Below are 22,992 nucleotides of genomic sequence, written 5' to 3'. Positions count from 1 at the left end.
TCGGTATTTTATGTCACAGATTCAAGGGTGAGGAAATACCACATAAGGGTATGTGACCAACACATCAGAGGTGAACCGCAGGCCTGCAGACCTGCACATGGACAGCAATCCTAGCCCAGATTTTTTCTATCAGTTTTACAACACTCAAAGTTCACTCCGTAACTACAATCCCAGATGCTAGAAATGTATTTCTGACTGACACTTAATAAAATACACACCATGAACAGGAAATACAGGTTAAACAATGCTCTGTGTGTGTGTGAAGTTCAGCCACATCAATATGGACTGTTAGATATTTTTCCCCATTTTCTTCAACCACAAAGCGCTCATGAATTTGTTTAAGTTTTTCATAAGAAATTCTTCACACGAGCTCATCGATATAAAGCAATTTTTGGAAAAAAAAAATATTAAAGTTCTATTGTGGAACATTTTTTCTACTCCTATCAGGTATCTGTGTAAGCTGGGTTGCAAATCTGAAGGTCAAAGCTACATGCTGACATGGATTTGTTGACTGTCCTCAGGAAGACCAAGAAAATAGCAAAAGGAGCATCCAGAAAGAAGGCTGAAAGACAACTCAGTCCACCTTGTGAAGACTACACTGAGGTTTCCACAGAAGGAGATTTCTGGCTGGGATATAAATATGAAATAATCCTTGAGACACTGTCCTGTTCATCTGCTGAAGAACTGCTAGCCATTATCCAGGAAGACAACAAGCTGAATTTATAACCTGGTACAACTTTAAGGCTGAAGAGATAGAGAGCAATAGCAGGTAGCCTTTGCTATCGAGGTCTTTGCTATTGCAGCTTCAGTACATATTCTCTTGCTCTAGGCAATCACCTGATCTCACATGATTCCCAGAAAGACCAAATGCTACTTCAGAGATTGAATGAAGCTCAGGAAACATTTTCTCTCAAAAAACATCTTGAAAATGGGAAGCAAACAGAATGATGCAGTTTTTTCTCCTGCCAAGTGCCCAAGGTAACAAAGGTAATCAAGATAAAGGCACAAAACAGGACTTTGACTGTAGATGGTTAGTGCCTAATACAGGTATGATTTTTCTAGGTTGGCTTTTATGAATATAATCATCTGAGATGACATGAAAGACAACTTTCTTCAGCACATTAGACGAGCTTGCTGAGAAGAAAAGAACACTTAACGCTCACTTCTGCCTCCCCTTTGGGCTTGCCTTGTATCTTCTGTGTTAGAAAGAGGTTGATCAAACTTCTTCCTTCCCACATGCTTCATTGGGATGCATTACAGAAATAGCCTCATTGTTCTGAACGTTTCCAGAGCAAATGTGTTGTACAGATAATTAATCTCAACTACACAGGAAGACACGTATTTTAATCTGAGAACCATAGAAACTAACCTTGATGCTGAAAAATGTAGACCAGGGAGAGTGAGAGAGAGGACTGTATCTTTACCCAAGTGTGAGAGCAGTCTCTCACGGCCAGACAGATCACCAGTTCAGAGCGAGGGAACACAGGCAGTGGAAGTCTGTTCCCTAGGCCCTGTAATACCTCCTGCAAGCCTAAACACACTGGTGCATCTTCTTGTTCTGGTAAGAGCATGACACAGAAAATCCCTAAAATGGGCTAAGAGCAGGACAGAACAAGCCAATGAGTCGCTCAGGACTATTACATTGAAAATCCATTTGCCAAAGGGAACCACCAAATGATGGGATGAGGCATGGTGGTTTCTGAAGACGGCAGTTGAGTTCCTCATCCCTCTTTGTGTGGATCCTGCCACATCAACAGTCTGCACAGGTAAGAGACAAGAGCTAGCTGTGAAGGTATTGCTACTGATTACCCATGAAGCCATGCCAGGATTTAGTGATTTTTTTTCAAAATCATGGCTTCAAATATCAGCAGACTGCTGATGGGAAAATACAGACACATCACTATCAGAAATGATTCCTGAAGATAAATCCTCAAGCACAATGCTGAGTTCCTTGCAAAGAAGAGTAGAGCAGAACATCTTTTCCTTTAGCAAAGAGCCCCATCATTTCTTCTAACAGGTAGTCTATTGATTGTTGACTTGGACTAGAAGGCTGACAGCCAAGAAGTGTAATGGTGACTGGTCATGGCTACTAAGCAAACAGCCTTCACATACGCAGTCGCATGTGGGGCTGTTGTCTAATACCTGGCCTTCTACATCACACCCTTTCATTCCTTCCAGTTGTCTTGTTACACTCACACTTCAAAAAGAGACTAGAAATTCTGCTTACTGAATAACTCCCAGTAAGTCACTAGAAGTTGTTGCAATGAGAAAGTTAAAGACACCTCTCACACAAGCCCACCTTTCAAGCTCCTGGTCCTTGAATATGCTGCTCAGAAATGTTACTTCTATTGCAGTACCATAATCAAGTATCTCAAGACATGGCAGGAGAAAAATATAATACCTTACGAAAAGGAGGTAAGAAAGTACGTTAAGAAGCACTTGATATCACTCCTCGAAACATTGAAATATCAGCTGGACAGGGAAAGGGGTTTACTAGAGTTTCTTAGCTGCTGTGCCTTCCCTGCTCCCAGCATCAGGGGAAGCAAAGCCATGGGATCACGGCAGGTCTCCTGTGTAGCCAGTGTAGTGCGATTCGGTGGTATTAGGTTGGAGAAAAATGACTCGTAATGGCTCAAGCATCAGGCTTGATAACAGAGAAGCAGCCTTTCTTGACAAACATGCAGGTCAAAGAAAATCACATATTCCTTTGACCTGCACGTCTTACTGCAAACACTCATGCAGTTTGCCTTTTTTTTTTTAAAAAAAAAAGCACCAGGAAGAGTAAAAATCATTCCCTATCCACCTCCATGCTTTGGCAACATCAGCCTATTTCCTGTTCTCACTGGTAACTGCTACTCACTCTTCTTCCGTTCCAACTTCTGGTATATTTGCATACTCTCCCCTCTCACTAGCAAGAGTGAGAGCTGACACTTCCCTCACCCTTTTTTCCCCCCTCTTGTTGAAACCTTATTTCCACTGCTCTAATAGTTCTTGACTTAACTGGGACAAGGAAAATTATTCTGGGCTTCTCTGCCCTAGCAGTTAGGCTATTCTGTATTAACCATCCAGAGCACTGCAAAATCATACTGGAAGCCCCAGGCAACCATTCTAACAGTCCCTTAAATTCATGGTTTAATAACATTGCCCATTTTACTGGACATGTCTATAGCCATATATAGATGTACTTTCTTTTTGCATGAAAATCCTTCAGTGCTAATAAAATTCAGAAAATTCTCTTCACTGCTACACATAGCAAAGGTCATTCCAAGAGGTTTTAATAAGCTAAATTTCTACCCAACGTTAAAACATAGCTATTGCTTAGGCAAGGTGGTTTATTCTCATCTTTTTAAGCAACATACAGAAGCCTTTGTAATACTTAAGAACCGAAGTGTTAGTAAATATTACACACTAACAAAACGTAGAATTGTATCCACTAGTTTAGGCATGCAGCTGAAAGACCTGACTTTCACAAGCTGACTATGCTGCTGCTCCCTCGGCCTGGTTTCATCTAGGCTAGGACATCCAGCTCCCCAGAAATGGAGGGAAGGAATTTTTAAGTAGGCAGGGTATACTCTTCTCAAACTCTGACCTTAGTTTTGTATCATCCAATGCCCAATATCAATACCACTGTGCCAACACTGATTTGTTTTTAAGGGATGCAAAGTGTTTCTGTACAACCCCATTTTTCACAGCGATGTAATTAAGAATTGGGTTTGGCTCATCTATAGCAGTAGCAATTTTCAAACTACAAGTGTACCCCTGAATATATGAGCTCTTTTCAGAGCAAATCAAAACGAAAACCTGCAATGGCAGAAATCGTAAACTCTGTTACAGAGCCTTGCCATTTCTGGTGCAGAAACAACAAAGTGAAGCTTTCTTTTATAGACTGTGAGAAAGCAAATCCCTTGGTTTTTCAGATGGCACTTCCCATGAACGGCCAAACATTTTAAACGCAAGAAACAGCATGCTAGATAAAAGTACCACAACTTTCTAGAAGAAAAGTGCATCCAGAAAAACCTTTCCTTTGAGTCACATTACCCAAGTTTTGAAACTCTTCTATCAGACAAAATCAGGGCTGGTTTCAGTTTCGTGGAGTCTATGCCTGAAACAACCCACTACGATTTGAATTCACCACTAAGTTATGCTGTTCAGGTTCTGTGTGTACAATACTCCCCCATCCACAAGCAAGGAATTAAGCACCAGCTCATTTTGCCATCTCCACTTTCCCCATCCTGACGCTGGAAATGGAGAGCGCTGGCTGAAGGCTGATATCAGCACAGGGCAGAGCAAATAAAGATACCAGTATAATAATTTTTTCGATAAGTCAGCCAGTGCAAGCACAGCTGTCTAGAAAATATATAGCAAAGAAGCAGGAATGTACCAAAGCATAAGTAGGAGTTCTGTTAGACCTGAAATTACACGGACTGAGAATACAATATCCTCTGCTACTGCCGCCACGTTTTGCCAAGCAAACATTAAAGCATCCTCCTAATTGCCATCTCGGGAGAAAACACAACCAATTTAAAAGCACCCAGCTCAGTTCAACTACAACAGAACCACTACAAAGCAGCAGCACGCGCTATCAGGTTTTGGGTGTTAAACTCTGTGCACTCAGCTTTTACTTCATACGTTACAGCTACGATGGAGAAAGCAAATGCACAATCCATTTGATGCACCTGCATCTCTCCCAACTCCCCCAGCATCAGCACAGGAACAGAGCAACACTCTTAGGTACCGGCCAGCAGCAGGCTTTGCGTGCAGATCCCTGTCAGGAGCTACTGAAACAGTCCCCAGCACCGTGAGCTGCCATACCCATCACCTCCTCTACAAAACCCCTTTGGGAGAACAAATTCGCAGCCTTTGCTGCAATAAAGACCAGGTCAGCACAACTTAAACACAGAGGAGAACTGGCAGCTGAAGCTCTCCCCAGCCTCCCTTGCCTTTAGCAAACACACAGCAAAACACACTGGTACCTCCATTGGATCAGCAAGTGGGTTTGGGGTTTGTGTGAGGGGGGTTGGCTTTTTTTTTTTCTTTTTTAATCTCAGCAGCATTGTGTCTAGTAATGTTTACAGGAGACGTCATTTCTCTCCACTTTCACAGAGAATTATATCCCCTTGCAAAAAAGGTACACAACTGTATTTGCAAAGGTACATACACAGTGTTGAAGTCTGAAACCCTCCGGTTTACCGCAAGCCTTTTTTTGATCCATGCATGTATATCACTGGCAGCGTTATGCTCCTGGTTTCAGCCAGCCCTGGTCAGACTCGGCACAGCCAGTCAAAGGCAGTTTTCTGGCAGTGCAAGGATGTTCTCGGTGAAGTGCAACACAGAGCTCACCATCAGGTGCACGGCACCACCTCAAACCCACTGTGACAGAGAGCTTCAAAGACAGGAACAAAAACTTGAACCAAGTAACGTGTTGGTAGATGAAACAGCAGCTGAGATTGCCTGCACTTGCCTTCACAGGCTGTGACCTTCGTTGGAGCACACAGGACTGCATTAATAACCATTTTAGAAAGACCAATATCACCCTCATTTATTCTTACAAAGCCTTTCTCTGCCCTCATCTTCACTCACTACACATGTCAGAGAAAGGTCAAAACAGCTTAATTTTCTTCTGCACTGGACAAAACGGCATGAAGAACAGCCAGTAAATTTAGCTTATTTCATTTTCACTGTGGCTTAAGGCAGAACAGAAGGAATTTATTACCATCAAATTGACTCCAGCATAACCTGGCCACTCTTATCAAGGTTGCGTAAATTAAGAAGATAAAACCAGTGCTCCACTTTGCTTGAGATTAAAAAGATGCATCAGCTCAAAGACAGCGTTTAGATTTCAAGGAACAATAAATTGTGTTGACACCTGAACACACGAGTCGAGCACCTTTCCCAACAGAGCTATTTCAGAATAACAGACAATGCAACGCTCACGCACCAGAGAATGGAGACCACGTGCTAAATGAACTACCTAAAAGTTTACCGTCGACCTTATCAGTAATTCTAAACTTCTCCTTTAATTGGGAGCACTGAGCAAACATTATTTTAATAGAAATGTAATTCTCTTTCCAGATGGCAAGTACAATGTGCTCGAGAAACAATATCTTCTTATTTGATAAGGCAACACGCAGACGGGTAACGCTACCTGGCAAATTTACAATGAACTGAATGCTGAACCTCTTTCATACTCATCAGTATCTAATTATTACACATGATCATAATGTAATCAAACATTTTTAAATACATCCACACAATATTTAAATGTAGGATATACCAGAAAAAGAGAATTGTTTTACTCAGGAAGCTGGAAGAAACACCACAGGAATCTGAAGCAATACGTCCTTTTCCCCTCCAGTGTGATAAAAGATTTTTACAATTTATTCCCTTAACTAAATGACAGCTTAATGTGCTCTGCTTACCAAAACTGATTTTCTTAATATCAGATCTCAATAAAAGAAAGGCATGCTGTGGCTTTCAGTCTGGACACTTATTCTCTAACTAAACTGGGCTGCAGACTCCTCCTGCCACAGTGAGGTCCCAGATTAGGAATTCCTGAAGTTTTGGTCATGGAAAGTTAATCACAGTGCAGCGGCTGTGTAAAACAGGTCTAAGAACAGACAGCCCAAAGCTGATGTTGATAGTACAGCCTCCTTTGCCATTAAGTGAAGCCTATCAGTCCCCAGTGGTAATATTTCATGTCCAGTTGAAGCAAAACAAACGGTTCCCAACACAGCAAATGAAACACCCAAAAAAGCCTAGGTACATCTAGCAACCAAGCTGTCAAATCCACCGCTGAAACACTGACAACAGCTACAAATTCAATGTGGGGATGAATGTGATGGATCTTCCTCTAAGAAACTTGGGGTGTCTAAGGCTGCTTACACTACTTGTACCAAAACTGAGTTGCATCTATTGTGCTTTCAGTTTATAATGTGAAACCCTCAAGATCTCCAGAAAAAACGAGATAACCCCATGATTAGCTGGACTTCTTTAAGCATCTCTAGAGATGGCTGGAAGAGCTCCCCTGGGCAGAAGGGGATAAGCAATGCCCTGAAGACAGCACCAGTAAAAGCAAAGGAGTATCTAGAAGTTTATGCAGTTCTCCTCCACAGCTCTTGTCTCTAGTGGCCTGGATAGCTCCCCCAAAATGGTCTCAGCCTTCCAGCACTGGAAACGTTCCCTCTCCCAGAGAAAGTAAGGAAGGCAACTGATTCTGGTTGGGCAGCATCACCCAGTTTGTGAATCTTCACCCAAGGTTCAAACTGTCCCTCTTTCGTCAGGATTCAGGTTAAATTGGTGGCAAATTTTTCTCCTGACGAGATGAGAATTTAATCCAGAAACACTGAGGCATTTTCAAATCCCATAAGGCCACAAGTGATGACATAGCAGAGACAGACAGGCAAGGGAGAAAAGCTAACAGGGACCCCTATACCTATCCAAGGTCTGACACTTAGGATAAAAGCCTGCTACAGTCTCATCCATACGAAAAACAGACACAAATCCAGAGTCTTGGTAGAACCCAGTGGTTATCCAGTACCAGACTGTGTGCACACTGGAAGCCAGTCTTACAGTACCTGGGTGGGCCAGTGGATAACATGCCCTATTCCCTCCCTAGTAGAGCTCCCCAGTGGGCACAAATACTTGAAGTGCCCTGTCCCCCCATCTACGCTGCAAATCACCTCTTCAAGGAGCCAGCAACCCACCATCGTTACTCAGCCACCCTTTGGCTGCAGCAGCTGCTGGAGAAGCACAGCCCTCCAGTCCTGGAGCCCTATCTGCAGCAGCCAGCTGTCCTTAAAGGCAAGCCAAGCAGGAATGAACTGCTGACACCTCCTGCTCCAGCAACAGCCCTGAACGCAGCGTGCTCCGGTGCTCCCACGGGAGGCCAGCGATGCACTTCCTCCGGCGCCCTGTCCTGCAGGAGGGATGCAATCAGAGCAGCACCAGATCCAGCTTGCAGGCCATCTGGCAAACCACGCCGCCGCCTCTGATCAAGGGGAGGCTTTGAGCCAAGAATCACTACCAACTGTTTTACTGGAAACATCTCCAAATATTTTCCAGCTACCGTTGAAAATACATCCTCTAACAAGGCTGGAACAGCTACTAGCTCCAATGGAGGTGTCTCTCTACAACTGCACACTGTGAGATCTTGTGCTGACAAAATCTGCTGGGGTTGTGATAGCAGCTAAGAAATTAGCAAGTCAACAATAAGCAAGAAATAGGAGCGAGTACTCGGAGCAGACAGTATCAGGAATACCAGCACTGCCTGATATTTACTTAATGACTCACACCGAGGAGGATCCATCCGTTTAGGCTTACCGGCCAGTACGTGAACAAGTAATAGAAGAGCTTATGAAATCATGTGAGCTCAGCTCTTCCTGACCTCAGAGAACAAAGAAGCCTTATAACAGCAAAATATCCTCTTTTCACTCTCTGTTTATCCTGTTGCCCAACCTTTCTCCACAGACTAAAGCCAGACTTTTCACAAGATACGAAAGCAGAAGAAAGAGGAGAGAGCAAAAGGAAAAAGAGGTATTTCTGTTCATCCACACCAATGAAAAGCACAGACTACACCAGAATAAATATTTCCAAGTGCGTTTCCCTAGTTATCAAGATTTTTTTTGGCAAAAGGATTCACAGATAACACCTTTACCTTCAAAACATCCTTCATCCACACATGAACAGCACGTGGTATAACTGCAGACTTCTGCAATCACTCAAACATCATAAGAACTTTTTAATATTGGAGATTATTGTACAGATAGTTGTTTGTGCAGAATTCATGGACTGCACTTGAAATATCCTTCCCTCAAAACACAACTGAAAATCATTATACAAATATGTAACCATTCACAGCCTCTTTACGTGTAAGGAATGCATAATGTAGAAAAAACTATGGCACTCCAAGATCTACACACGTTTTGAATGTTTAGACTGCAAACACTGTACAGCTAAAAATTGTTATTTTTTCCATATACATGCAAAACACTTACTTACAGATCCTGGAACACATCCTACTTTTCCATAGCATTAGATTAGCTTCCACATTATTAGGTAGAAAGTGTGAAACATCAATAGCAAGTTCCTATTTAAAGTCTTCCAGGAGTTCTCAGTGTCTAATTACATATAACAAAAGAAACTCAAACTCCAGTTGTCCCAGCTGACAAAAAAATACTCAGTTGACCTCAGTTTGTACTTTTGAGCACTTCAATATTACTTTTCCCCACACGTAGCTACAAGGAACACCCAGGGCAACACACAATTAATGAAAAACGGATCAGAATCAAAGCTGCTGATTCAGGAACATGCACCCAGTACTGCAAATCACTTTCCTCCAGGACTAATCTTCCATACAAAGTCCCATGGCTCTAATGTATATAAATTAAGTTACTCATACATGTTCCCAAAACTTTCCACAGCTCATCCTTGACTCCGAAGTGGACGCTTGCAAAACACAGGCAACTAGTTAATACAAGAGAACCTTTTAGAATTTGGTAATACCTTTTGGTTTGGGGGTTTCAGGTTTCCACCCTTTTGTGCAGAATTGTGCAGATTATACCAGAGATCAACTAGCACAAATTAATGTGAACAATATTTCTCTCTCCAGCTACAAGCCTTTTCTTCGAGTAGTAAGGCCCCCCGACACTGCATCCCCTCCTACCTCTGTCAAGCACTACGCTCATGAGAGGCTCATCAGCACTACCAAATATACAAATATTTAAGAAACTCACATGGATAATAAGACACAGCTTCAAATCTGCAAAAACACAGGAAAACCAAGTTCAGTGTAGGCTGAATTTCCACCAGGCCTTTTTCCTCACACCGAAAAGCATTTATGCACAAGAGGCCTGTGACTCCAATGCTGAACACTTGAGAACGATTTCTGTGCAGACAGAATGACAATTGACAACCAGCTAGACCTACTTTTCACCTCTTACACTCCACTATTAGCTTTGAGTTCATAGATGCTAGGTTGCTCATACCAAAAAATAGAAAAATTATCAATAAAGTAACCAACACAAAAGCAAATTTCTTAGCCTAACTAAAATTCAGAATTAATGCTGCTAAGCAGGCAAACTTAGGCTTACATAGGCTCATGGCTTCCTTATATGTTATTTATTATAGTGAAAGTAAAGTCTACAACATATTTTAAACCTTAACTGTTTGTCTCAGAAATTCTGGTTTTATTTCAATGTTGAGTGCAGGGCCTACATGACATTTCCCATTTTGATTTCTGTTATTAAAGGATTTTAAAACAATACTGTATAGTCACTGCCTACAGTCCTAAGGGGCTGAGTATAAAAATAGCATAAAAGATATCACAAACTCTACAAAATATAATTTTGATTTAATTTCATTCAAGCATTATATTCTTTACTTTGGGGAAATCAATTTACCATCTTTGATAGCAATCATTCTTCTTCAGCTGCTCTGAATGCTGATAATCATTTGAGGTACAACGAGAACAGAACTTGAAAATTCCTTCCCTAATTTAATACATTGACCAAACTAAACAAAAGTTTAGTTTTTTATCCTGCAAAAAAAACCACCTGCATTTCCTCCACTCATCAAAAAATATCCGTGTTCCCATTGGCTCACCTCTTTCACTAAGCACTCTAGCTTTTTCAAGAACTTCCAAATTAATAATTAATTGATATAGTGGAAAATATTACCTACTTCCTACATAGTTCTCCCAGTGATAAAATCCATATTTTCACAAGCTTGCTTCTATGGGCTGTGCCAGCCCAGAAGGGCAGCTGGACACTAAGCTGAGATGAGGACAGATCTATCTTTGAGAAGACAGATGGTCAAGGCCCAACACATCGGGCAGCTCATCTGTCACGTACAAAACCTACTCACCTTCAAGACACGTTAGTTTCCAGTAGAAAAGTGTGAATAGGCTCATTTTGGAAGATGCAATGGTCCATCAGCTTTTGTCGTTAACTCTCTGCTCTTCCTCTCAGAAAGTGGTATTCTGGAGATACAAAAAGAACTCCAATTTAAAATACAGCTCTCTCTGATAAAGATACTATGTTACATGAACATTACATTTTTCCTGCTTTTTACCAGGCACACGGAAAGGTCACCTGAAGCCAATCTGATGGGTCCAGTCACTGAGTTACTACGTTGTCTTATCTCGAAGGCAGCGGTAAGGGCTTCTTTCTTCACCCCTGTGACCCTCACAGCTATCTATCTACTAATTATATCTACATTACTATCTTAGCTATTTACTCTCTACACTACAGTAGCATATTGAGAATTTATCCTAAAGGCTGGGAATGGGGAAGTGACATTTAAAGTCACACTGGTGCAGGAACTGAGAACTACACTGTGTTACCAAAAGTCCCTTTTCACATTTTACATACTGACATACATTTACTACACTTAGGTTTATCTCAAAAGCACAAACACTGAACTTTTCTGCTGAATTTTGCCAAGGTTCCCTCAATAATAATTAGCTTCCTTAGCCTCATTAGAGACATTTGGTTCCAACCATGCAGCACAACCAGGGCACTTCTTGGCCTGCTTGGGATTCTGAGGAGTTTGATATAGGTTTGGAAAATAAGGCAAAGCAAAAGCACTGGGATTGTAAATGAGCAAATGCCACATTAGAAACAAAGTCCCTAGGAGGCCCATTTTGCAGCCAAAATAATTAGATCACTAGCAAGAATCATCCCAAGCAGATAAGTGGTGTGTTACGAGATTAACCAAGGTCATGTTCTCTTATATTGAGCTTTTTAAAAAAATTCCTCCCCTAAAATCTTAACCCTAGTGCTCCATCCAAATTAAGACTTCATCGTTGACGTACATCAGTACAAGCTGAATCAAAGCATGCTATAGCCTCTCAAGTGGTGACTGCCCAACGAAAGGCCACACGCCGTCTAAGTGAGAGAAATCCGCATTTGAGAGCCACCTAGACTCTGACTGTTGCTGCTGGATGTTCAGAGATAACTGCCAACTCATTAAAATCCAACATTAAAAGTTTATTAAATATGCAAACATTAATGGAATTGGACTAGCAGCTACTTAGGCAGATAAAATTTCAACGCAGCATGTCCTGCAGTTCTTGTTACCAATATTCTGTCCTTCTGGAAGTGTCTGTGAAAGAGTCACAATGCTACTCAAGGCAGTGAAACCCTCCACCTCTTTCAGGTTACTCAGGTCACACTCTCAAGGTTCCCACTAGGCAGGAGGTCTACGAAAACACAGCTACTTCCCAGTAATTACAGCTCAGTCTATATTATCCATTTTTGCTTTCACACTCAACTGCTTGAGGCGCAGAGTCTCCCTAAGACTTTTTTCCCCCCTTTGCCCATATCTGCAGGGCAAGTCCCACATCTCTTTGCAGGCTCACGGGTATAGAGGTTTTGCCTATATCCCAAACTCATGGTTCTTGTCAACTTGCTGCTGGAGTTTGAAAGAACTACAAAGAGAGGAGGAGTAGAGTGTAATACAGACAATATAAATTAAAGAACACCAGCCACTTAAAAGCAACTCCCCTGTCACTTCAGGTAACTTTGTGCATGCACAACGTGCGTGTAGAGCTCTGCTTGGAGCTACTCTTTCGCAGCTATCTGAAAACAGGCATCAGAGTCCTCCACGCAAACAGCAATCTTGGTACGTTTTGCTCCACAAGATAGAGTTTCATTCCTGGATGACTCTGCAAAGTCCCAGTGCTTGGTGAGTATCTCCACAAACCTCCAGGTTTTTGCTGTAGAGTGACATCAGACTTGGAAGTGTTCTTCACTAATACTATCAGCATAATCTGAGCTAGCCCAGGGGGAAAAGAGGATGAGGAATATCTCTCATCACACAAAGCATAAACAAGCTCCTAAGAGTCTCTAATGCACATCCAAGTGACTCTGGCAATAGCCTTGCTCTCTCAGTAGCAGCTTCAAACAACATCTGGAAGATTTAATCCTCTAATTATGCAAAAAAAAAAAGTCTTCTCAACACACAAGTGTAGTGTAGCACCTCTGCCTTGGAGATGTGAGTTTTCAGAAAAAAAGATTGAAATTAAATCTTAGGGAGCAACCTGGAAAAAGCATGACTCACCAGGAAAGAAAAAGCATGACTTACCAGGAAAGAAGAGAAATTAAGGAGTACAAAGTACTGTGACCTCCAAAGAAAACAACTCATTGAGCACAGAGAGGTGAAACTGGCCATTTGGCTGAGCAGGCTCTTTACTACCATCTTCCCTGGTACTTATGGCAGTCTCATAGTGGAGAAGAGCGGGTTGTTGTGTCAAGAACTACCCAGCACCCAACCTGTGCGATGCAACACAAATCTGAAGTTTTGTTTCGGTCCTGCAACCATAAGGGCCTCCCACAAAACAGACAGAAGGTTCAAGGCTGCCTTGGCCAAGAGGGAATCAACAAAATTACCCATCCATCATGTGATGCAACACGAGGCATCACGTGCTGCAGAACCTTGAGTAGCAGCCAATTTGGGGTCAGACACACAACGGCCTCCCGCTCCATGAATCAGGAAGACTGGGCTTAGATTTAGATTTTTTAAAAGAGAACTGACAGTTTCTGTTAGAAATGAAGGCAAAGAGATCACCTTCAAGGTAATCCAGTTTCTGAAGAGGGCACTGACCAAATCTCATACTCAGAGTCTGGGGACCGATCTTTGTTGCTTCAGTGGGTTCAGAACCACAGGGAAGCAGTCAGCTCACCAGCAAGCTCAAGGCACTGGTCCCAAGATCAACTGTTCCCTGACACAGCAAAGGAAAACCCGTGCAAATCCTTTCATCTCTTAGGGACATCATGACGACTCTTTCTGTTGCAACTCGTACGTTCTGGTCCTACATACAGGGGAAAAAATGACTCTGCAAACATTCTCTATGGCTCTGATGCAGGTATCTCCTCAGTTGACTCCCTGCCTGGTCATCTTACTGAGCTCCTGAACTTGACTGCACTAATCACGAGAACACAACAAATCAGTTAACCAGCACCAGTATTTCCTCCATTACAGACAGGCAGGTGCATCGAAACTACACGACACTGTACCTTCAGGAATGTAAATAACCCATTAAAAGAGCGCTCTATTTGTAAGTGAACCAGGAAGGTCAAAGTACTCTGTGTCAGCTGTATGACATACTAAGCTTCACTTCAGAAGATACAAAGACAGAGAAGCCCTCCCAGCAATCCCATGACTAACGCAGCTTTTAAACATTCTCGTTCCCAAAGGGGTGTCCTAATGCCACCGAGCAACACCGCACACTTCAGCTTTCAGGTTGTTATAAGGAAAACAGGCAGAAAACAAATGATATTAAGGAAAACTCAGAAACCAATCTGGTACCTGCTGAGGTCCACGGCACCACCAGCATGAGACCCCAGCACTAAGTTTTCTCCATCTCCACCAACATTCAGGTGCTTGGCTGACCTGAAGCCAGCAGCAGCGCTGGATACACAGCACCAGTGGGAAACTGCTCTTCGAGGGATACTCAAGTAGTTCAGTCCAGTTCAAGAAAGATAAGGAACTATGAGAGAGGTCCAGCGGAGTGCTACAAAGATGATTAGAGGCCTGGAGCATCTCCCTTATGAGGAGAGGCTGAGGGAGCTGGGTCTGTTTAGTCTAGAGAAGAGCAGACTGAGCAGGGATCTTATCAACACTTACAAATACCTTAGGGGCGGCTGTCAAGAGGATGGGGCCAGACTCTTCTCAGTGGTGCCCAGCGACAGGACAAGGGGCAACAGCACAAACTGAAACGCAGGAAGTTCCATCTAAACATGAGGAAAAACTTCTTTGCTGTGAGGGTGCCAGAGCACTGGCACAGGCTGCCCAGGGAGGGGGGGGAGTCTCCTTCTCTGGAGATATTCAAACCCGCCTGGACACGACCCTGTGCAACGTGCTCTGGGTGACCCTGGTTGGGCAGGGGTTGGGCTGGGTGATCTCCAGAGGTCCCTTCCAACCCCAACCAGGCTGGGATTCTGCAAATAGGGAGGTATATAATTGAGAGGAATTTCATCCCCTTTAGCACTAAGCTGTCCTGTCACAGACCAAAGGCCAAAACTGTAGTGGCCAAAGCACCAGGCACCAAACAAAACAGTGACAATGCAACCTGACAAGACAGGCTGGCACAGTGATCTGGAGCTGCAGATGTCAGGGGCATTGACCTTTATGAGTCGCAGGGCCAATCTGTCGAGCTAAGATAGGAGCTGACACAGCTCACAAATCTCTGAAAGGTGGACAAGGTGCTTCCTGGCAACAATAACAAAGCAACGGAGTAAAATGAATGTTTTCTCACCAACTTGCTGCTGAACGACCCCGCTAACACCCCTTTACAGGAGACAGGATCCTCTCTGACAGAACTGCCACCAACAGCTGATCCAGCACAGTGACACCAAAGCTGACATTGCTGCTTGGCTCTGAGGTTCTAGATGGGCTGACCATCTCCTCCCCGAGGGAACTCCAAAAATAGCGCACACTAACTCAATGGAGTCTACGCCTGAACACACCACGGGCAGAGGTCTTTGTTCACAGCTCACACCACCGCAGAACGCTTACTCAGTAGATGGATGCAAGAAGAAATGTAGGCCATGCCTGCAGAGAAAAAGAGATATCCAGACTTCAAAGACATCACAGATCTCATTTTCAGAGTCAAGAAATGAACACCCATTAAAATAGCCTGCAAGTGCTGGGGTACAGCTCAATATGAGCCAGATGGGCTAAGGGAAAAACACACTTCACCAGAAAGTTAGAAAGGTTGGGGTTTTTTTCCCCACTAAATTGCCCGATGAATCATTAAAAATCTTTGTGATGTAACTATTCAGACTTATACAAAGAACACTCGTAATTAGCTCTCGAAGTAATCCCTGACCACCATCTGGAGTTCAGCCTAAATCTTCACCTCAGTCACACCAAACACCCATGCATCTTTGAAACACACCTGAAAATGAATCACAAATTCACAAAGTGGAAAACGTTGACAGGAATGCTAAAAACCTGAACCACCTTTTACTCCACAGGCTCTTCACAGACAGCTCTATAAATGCACGTTCCAGAATATCCAGAGAGTGAGCAAGGAGCAATTCATGCCCGTCGCAGTTAGGGAAATGGTTTCAAAATGAGTAAGTAAAAAGGCAGGATTTATCAACCTGATCCTACATCTAAAACAAAATGTTTCCTCCATATAAACCTGAGTTTATAGCAAATAAAGTTGACACATGACATACCCAACCTTCTTCCAATAACACAGGAGGAAGATCTTCCTAGAACCAGATTCTGACAATAAACCAGACTTACCAAACATATAAAATAACTTATTCCCCCACCCACGAATAAACAGCTCAAAATATCTTACTATTAAAGGATGCATAAATTCCTTCACCTAAAGCACCTTAGATGACCGGCTCTTTTTTTTTTTTTGCTAACAACCTGCTGATTAGCTTGAAACTTCTATTCCCCACTGGCAAATAAGAAAGTCTAAGATGCCTCCCACCTACAAAGCCTCTTAGCTCGAGAAAAACGGGTTTTCTTCAATATACAGCTCTGTACTGCACGCTGAGCTCCGCACAGCAAAGCATTCAAGAATGTTACACACCACATCACCAAGGAAAAAAAAAAAATCTTCTCATCAGTTCCAGAGGAATTCTTCTATTTTCAATGCAGTTTAGCAATCAGATTTTAGACCTTTGTAAGAAAGCCCACAACAGCAAGGAAAGAGGCATGGAGCAGGCTGGAAATACTGAGCCAGTTACGCTTAGTTCATATTTGAACGTGAATCTTTGCAAGAATGAGAAATGTTTATTTTTTCAAGTGATCACGTGCATATAAAACACAAAGAGCCTTCTATACGGGGAGGCACGGCCCCGAAGACCAGACCGCCTGACAGCTGGCACACAGAATTTCTTCCAGCTGAAGGTTTGTTTAAGTATAAATAAGAGCAAGATTAGAAAGGACCACCAGACTTGGCACCAGCGATGAGACCCCAAATTCTAGTCATTTCACTATCTACGGAGAGACAGAGAAGGACTGTCACCACCCCCAGGTACAAGCTTAATTACCTACTCACATCATGCAGCAGAGACTACCAACGCTGGGCATGAGTGTGCTACAGGAAGGTTTCTGTTTATGTAGTTAAAGACTACACTGCAAAAAACACATTATTTACATCCTTATTTCACATTTTTCTTTAAATGGTGTTTTAATTAATTTTTATCTTCCACAGAGAGGAGAAAGAGACAGAGGAATTAACTCTACATTTAACTGGTTACAAGCATCACTGAGCTGAGCCTCCTCTGCGATCATTAGCTGCTTCTGTGCACAGCTAGACTGGCTTCAGTTTGGTAGGGGGTAATTTTAAGTTGTCATTATCTTTGCCACGATACCTTTCTCCTGGCTGCAGCTTCAGCAAGGGTTACACAAGACCAAAGTCCTATACAGCAAGTCAATATTTAACTTAAGCACTGTACTGTTGAGACCCACCTAGAGTACTTGATATAGTAACTTATTAAATCTTACACTATCATTCTAACAAAGAATACTAAAGTGCAATTTATCTTCTTTATGAGAAGTTGTAAAGATAAATTCTACAAGGACAGCAGTTAGATTCAGCTTTAATAATTTTAATAAGAGATCTAAAAGAAAATGTTTCCATGAAAGGAGATCTAAGCAATACGACGTGTACGCCACAGAACAGGTTCAAGGAGCCACAGGGCAAAAATCATTTAAAACCAAACCACACCAAGTTATGGAAATTCAGCACTTTTTCAAGAAGTAGTATTTTAACATTCCACTTAAGCCATTAAACTATGCCACAAAGGCTTATATAAGCTCTTGGACATCACAAGGAAAAGTATATTCTCCACTAAATAGCTGAATAAAATCTATGAGCTGCTGTACTAACACAGACTTTAAAATAAAACCATAAACAAAAGACTGATTTTTTTTTCAGGTCGATTGTTCTTAGTCTTAGTGAAGCTAATCAAATTGTTTATATCCCAAAAAAATTCTTTGCATGCCTCTGATGTAGAGTTTTGCTAACAGTCTCATCTTTTATCATCTTTTTGGACAGAGATATTTCTGACGTCAGAAACAGCTGTTAAAATACAGCTCAGACCAAAACTGAGCAACTGAGAGTAATTTCTTGTTTACTACATCTGTTTCAACTCTTTACCCACATGTTTTCTGTGTCTAAATGCGATTCCTTTATTTACTCTTAGTACTCCCATCTTTACATTAGCAGAAACTGTGTTTGTTCTCTAAAACTGAACATCTGTTTTAGCAATGATTCCAGCAGTGATAATCACCACAGGTAAATTTCTGAAAATTCTCCAGTTCTACATTTCTAACCCTCCACATGTACCAGTTTGGTCATCACCCAAATGACAACTTTTTCAGGAAATAACAAAAAAAATATTTCTACTGTGAAAGAATGGAGGGAGGGGGCTGAAAATATTAGCCACATCATGAAATAAGGAGACAGACAGTATTGCACAGCTTTCACCTAAAAAAACACCAAAACAAACCAAACAAAAAAAAACAAACCACAAACACTAGGCCAGCTCACCTGTCCGGGGAAGTGCAGCCTCAGGGAACACTTTCACAAGCAGCTTAACTGATTCTGATCCACCACACTGCCTAAAGGGCGGCCCTGCCTCTCCCTGGTGTACTAACTGGTTAGTACACTCCCTGGTGTACTAACTAGCGTTAGTACAGACACCCAGCCAGCTCGTCAGCTCACTTCCCGTGTGGTGCTAACTGCTCGTGGGTTTGGCAGATGAATCCAGCTGACCACACAACCACTTACACCTGCACACGAGAGGCAATGAAAACGGACAGTCAGAGGGATGGAGAAGAGGTGCACAGGGCCACCCTTTTCAGCAGTAACATCATCTTAAACCTGCTCTCTTGAAATTCCACGCTTACCAGAAACGTCACCTTTCACAACCCAAATGCCTGCTAGGAGCAATCAGATCAAGAATCAAATCCATCTCAGAGTGAATGCAGAAAGTATATCTTTGTTTTTTCACTCTGCTTTGAGAATGAGATCAGTATGTTAAGACCAGTCTCTCTCTGAACTAGCAAAACTGGAGCATAAAGAACAACTGCAAATGAAGTCACAACGTCTTAGTCGACTGTTTCCAGCAGCAAGACTCCCACAAAGCCCAGATGAGAAAGGAGGCTGACAGGTTCCTACCCATTTTCTCTAAAGGTTTTACTTTCATTGTACTGTGCTTGCAAGTGTTACCTATATCCCTCTCTATCCATTTAGCAAAAATAAGATAGAGGTACTAGATTCTGCCCTGGGAACTGCCTTTCCCTATTAGGAGGCAAGATGCTGTTTTCCTTCACCATTTTAAATGCTGCATTTCTTACCAGCTGCCACCTTGTTTCACTTTATTGGGCTAAGCCAAAGATAGTCCAAGCGAAGTCTCTGCTAAAGCCATCCCTTTCACTCCTCCAAACTTCTGTCAGATGAGAGAAGCACCAAAATTACTACACTTTCCTTCATTTTACTGAATAGGGCACAAAACCACAGAAGCCTGTGCTCATTTTTTTTCATGTCAAGAGCCTCTGGTACGTTTTGCCAGACAGGATCAGGACAGACAGCACAGCCTTAGCCCAGGAATGAGCTGCTTCAGAGCCTGTCTGGAGATTTACTTAAACGCTTCCTCCTTCCCGGGAAGGGGAGATAATACCCTGCGATGGTTCATCTGCCTCAAAATAGGTATTACCAACACCTGGCTTCGTCAGAGGGCTGAGAAACAGCCAGAGCCACGGATACAACTCTAATTTCTTTTTTTAAAAAAAATACATAAAACTCCCTTTTTTAAAAAAATACGCAAGCGTCAAGCTACGCGCCTCAAAACAGGAGCGGAGAAATCCTGCCCCGGCCCGTGCAAAGCATAAGCGGCACCAGGGAGCACCGGGACGCGCTCAGCAAGGCGGCGGGCGGCAGCTCGCACCCCTGCGCGCCCGGGGCTCCCCGGGAAGCACCGCCGGCCGTCCCGAGGCTCGGACAGCGCCCGGGCGCTGAGGGGCCGCCGGAGCCGCTCACCTCAGGCGCGCCCCCACCCCCGGAGCAGGGGCCCTGCCCGCGCCCACCCTCGGCCGCTGAAAGCCCGGGGGGCCGCGGCCCGGCAGCCCCCGCCGCGTTACCTGGGCACCGCGTCCGCCGCCGGCAGCACCGCCCCGCTCGGCACCGGCACCGCCTCCTGCGCGTCACTTCCGCGGCCGCGCTCCCTCCCTCCCTCCGCGGGTAGGGGGGCGCGCAGGCGCAGAGGCGCGCGGGCGGCGCTTGGGCGGGAAAGCTTGGGCGGGAAGGCTTGGGCGGGAAGGCTGAGGGGGCCGCTGAGGCGGGAAGGCTTGGGCGGGAAGGCTGAGGTGGCCACCGGCATCCCCGGGGCACCTCGGCTCTTAAGGAGTTTTTCCACTAGTTCTCTCAAAAAAAACCATCCCTAGGATGCAGCTTCCACAGCCAAACTGGATATTCACATGCCAAACTTTGCCAGACGCTTTTAACATCGTATTTTACTACCGGACAGAAAAGAGTTTCATGAGTGGGACATCAAGAAATCAACCAGCAATCTGGAATGGAGAGCAGAAACACTGGCTACATGCATCTTTTTATACTGTCTCCTTCAAGAAATGGCCCTTTACAATGGTTTGTGTTGCTTTTATTCATTATATGAACATTTACATCGTATCTCAGTCTGCTGTATAAATTGCCTGGTGTTCTTCACGTCCGATTCCTCAAGTTGTCCCAGTGTGTTGGATTGTTCCGTGGTGACGCTAATACAGCACAATATTACCTTAAACTACGCGTAGATGCTGTGAATCAGGGGACTGTATTCTTGTTCTTTAGTGGTTTTCTGTGATGCTTCCACGTCTTTCGTAGCATTTTTGTTTGCTCATAAGGACAGCCTCATTGCTTCGGCGCTAAGGAAATGTGATGCTTCGAACATTAATGAAGCTTTCTGAAACTTCTGAATTTCCACACTTCTGTTTTCTGCCAGTCAGATTTACACTCTGCTGGAGAAGGGAGTAAAATAAGAGGGAAAAGATGAACACTAATGTCCATATTACCGTTTACGGGGATGATAGCAAGCACCCTTTGTTCGCAGGCTTCACGGGTTTTCAGATAAAGTCCTGCATTGCTTTTGGTGCTATTGTCCACTGTAAACTGGCACCTCAGTATAAATAACAAAAAAAAAAAAAGGCAGCAAATCCTGTAGGACAGCACTAAGCGCTTGTGTTTGCTCTCATTTTAAAAAATTCTGAGATATGCTCCCCATTTTTATTTCTCCCCCAGTGGAAGTGACAGCCACATCACTCACGCTGTGATCTGCACGCTGAGCAACAAGGGACTATGGCTGAAGAGCACTCTTCTGTCTTGCTGTTTTCTCATGTATCAATCCAAGAGGAAGGCCACTCTGCTTGCACAAGCAATACCACGGCTTGCCAGGAGGTGTTGCTTTGAAACCACGCAAATATCAGAGCTTAAAAATCAAGAACTAGGCTTGGACTATTAAAAATAACTGACAGATACTTTGTTCTGGCAGGGAGAACTCAAGATCCTCCATTTGAAATGGTAAGTTTGTTTAAGACCATTTAAATCTGAAATGCGCAGACTAGTACAGAGGGAAATAAATGCTGAACAGGGACTCACTCGATGGGAAATACTGTTTGTATATTGCTAACATATATGTTAGACCAGCTTTATGTGTGCAATATTGTCAATGGGTTTGTCTTTGCAGGTCTGGATGTTAAAAAAAAAATATATATATATATATATACACATATATATACATATACATTACAGCCCTGATGCAGTGGGGCATTTTAGAGGGCTAACTCTTGGTTTCAAGAAGCCAAGGAGCAGAGTGAAGCCTCAGTAAGACAAACAGCTGTCCTGCTCGGAGAGCTGTGTCGCTGTGCTCCCCACACCTGCACACAGACATTTTAAAAGAAGCTGAGCTGTTTCTAAGGGGGAGCGCAGTGTTGGGTATACAACTGTTCTCCACCTACAGCCCTGTTTTTAAATACATATTAACAGTGACAAATTTAATTATGCATTTAATTATGCCCAGCCTTGGTCTAGAAGACAAAACAGGAGGCAAAGTTTCCAAGACATTTAAAACCGTTTTTGCTAAAGGAAAAAACGCCTCAAACGATACCCAGCAAGGAGGAAAAGTTTTTAAATATGTCTCTATCACATCAAGCTAAAACAACCTCCATTGCTAAAACAAGCTGAGGCTCTTCAGCAGAAATTTAAACCCTAGACTAGGCTGATACTTCAGAGCCCACAATATGCCTGGTGTAGCTGTAGTTACCACACTTACTCCAGCTGTGCCTTTCAAAGAGCTATATATACCAGCCCTGGGGCAATAAACAGCTCACTGAGGCTCTGGAAGGCTGTTTTTGGAGGCAGTTTAGAAAAGGACCTCACAGTTAGCCAAGGAGGTCACCTAAGGGTGTGAATAACCAAAGGAACCTCTGAAAACTGTGTTATGATCAGATGTTTACCAATATTGGTTTTTACCAGAGATGAAGGTATTAGCCAGGATCAGAGAACAGTGTACCAGACAAAAGATTATAAAGTTGAGGAGATCAACAGCTCTTTTTACACCAAGTAATTTTTTTTAAAGCCAAAAAAACCTTTGGAAAAGCAGCAGCTGTAAAAGGGAAAGCAGAGAACAGTTGGTGAATTTAGCTGTCCCCTGAGCCGTCTTTTCAACACCAGGGTGTAATTCAAGCCTGATGTTTAGACCAGCTACTGTCAAGAACAAGTAAGTTTTCAGAGCTCTTACCCCTCTTCAGCACTGTGACCACGGGTTTTACCACAAAACCTCAGCTCAGATTGTACAATACAGCTTGTTGGAGCTTCCATATTCCTCAGAGGTAGTTTCAGTGGAAATACTCTACTCCTGCAGCTGGAACACCTCTGCAGACCCTCCTTTTCAAACACCTCTGGGGTCAGAAACGGACATGGTTTGTGCAACTAGTCAAATAATAATTTTCCAGGAATTTTTGTTCTGTGGG

The 22,992-nt window shown here is 43.2% G+C and overlaps 1 protein-coding gene across 1 annotated transcript in view; it reads right to left on the bottom strand.

The window, feature by feature from the left end:
- Positions 1-20,160, bottom strand: part of MAP3K13 (mitogen-activated protein kinase kinase kinase 13) — an 80,708-nt gene extending 60,548 nt beyond the window's left edge. The window contains exons 1-2 of the mRNA XM_068421178.1: positions 20,110-20,160; positions 10,861-10,975 (exon numbers count right to left, since the gene is read on the bottom strand). The gene's annotated coding sequence lies outside the window, so the exon portion shown is untranslated. The remainder of the gene's footprint in view (positions 1-10,860; positions 10,976-20,109) is intronic.
- Between the last annotated feature and the right edge of the window lie 2,832 nt (positions 20,161-22,992).

This window comes from Nyctibius grandis, chromosome 32 (genome assembly GCF_013368605.1).
Source record: "Nyctibius grandis isolate bNycGra1 chromosome 32, bNycGra1.pri, whole genome shotgun sequence".
Lineage (NCBI taxonomy): Eukaryota > Metazoa > Chordata > Aves > Nyctibiiformes > Nyctibiidae > Nyctibius > Nyctibius grandis.
The sequence above is the reverse complement of the archived record's forward strand: the minus strand, read 5'-3'. Positions and strand labels throughout refer to the sequence as shown.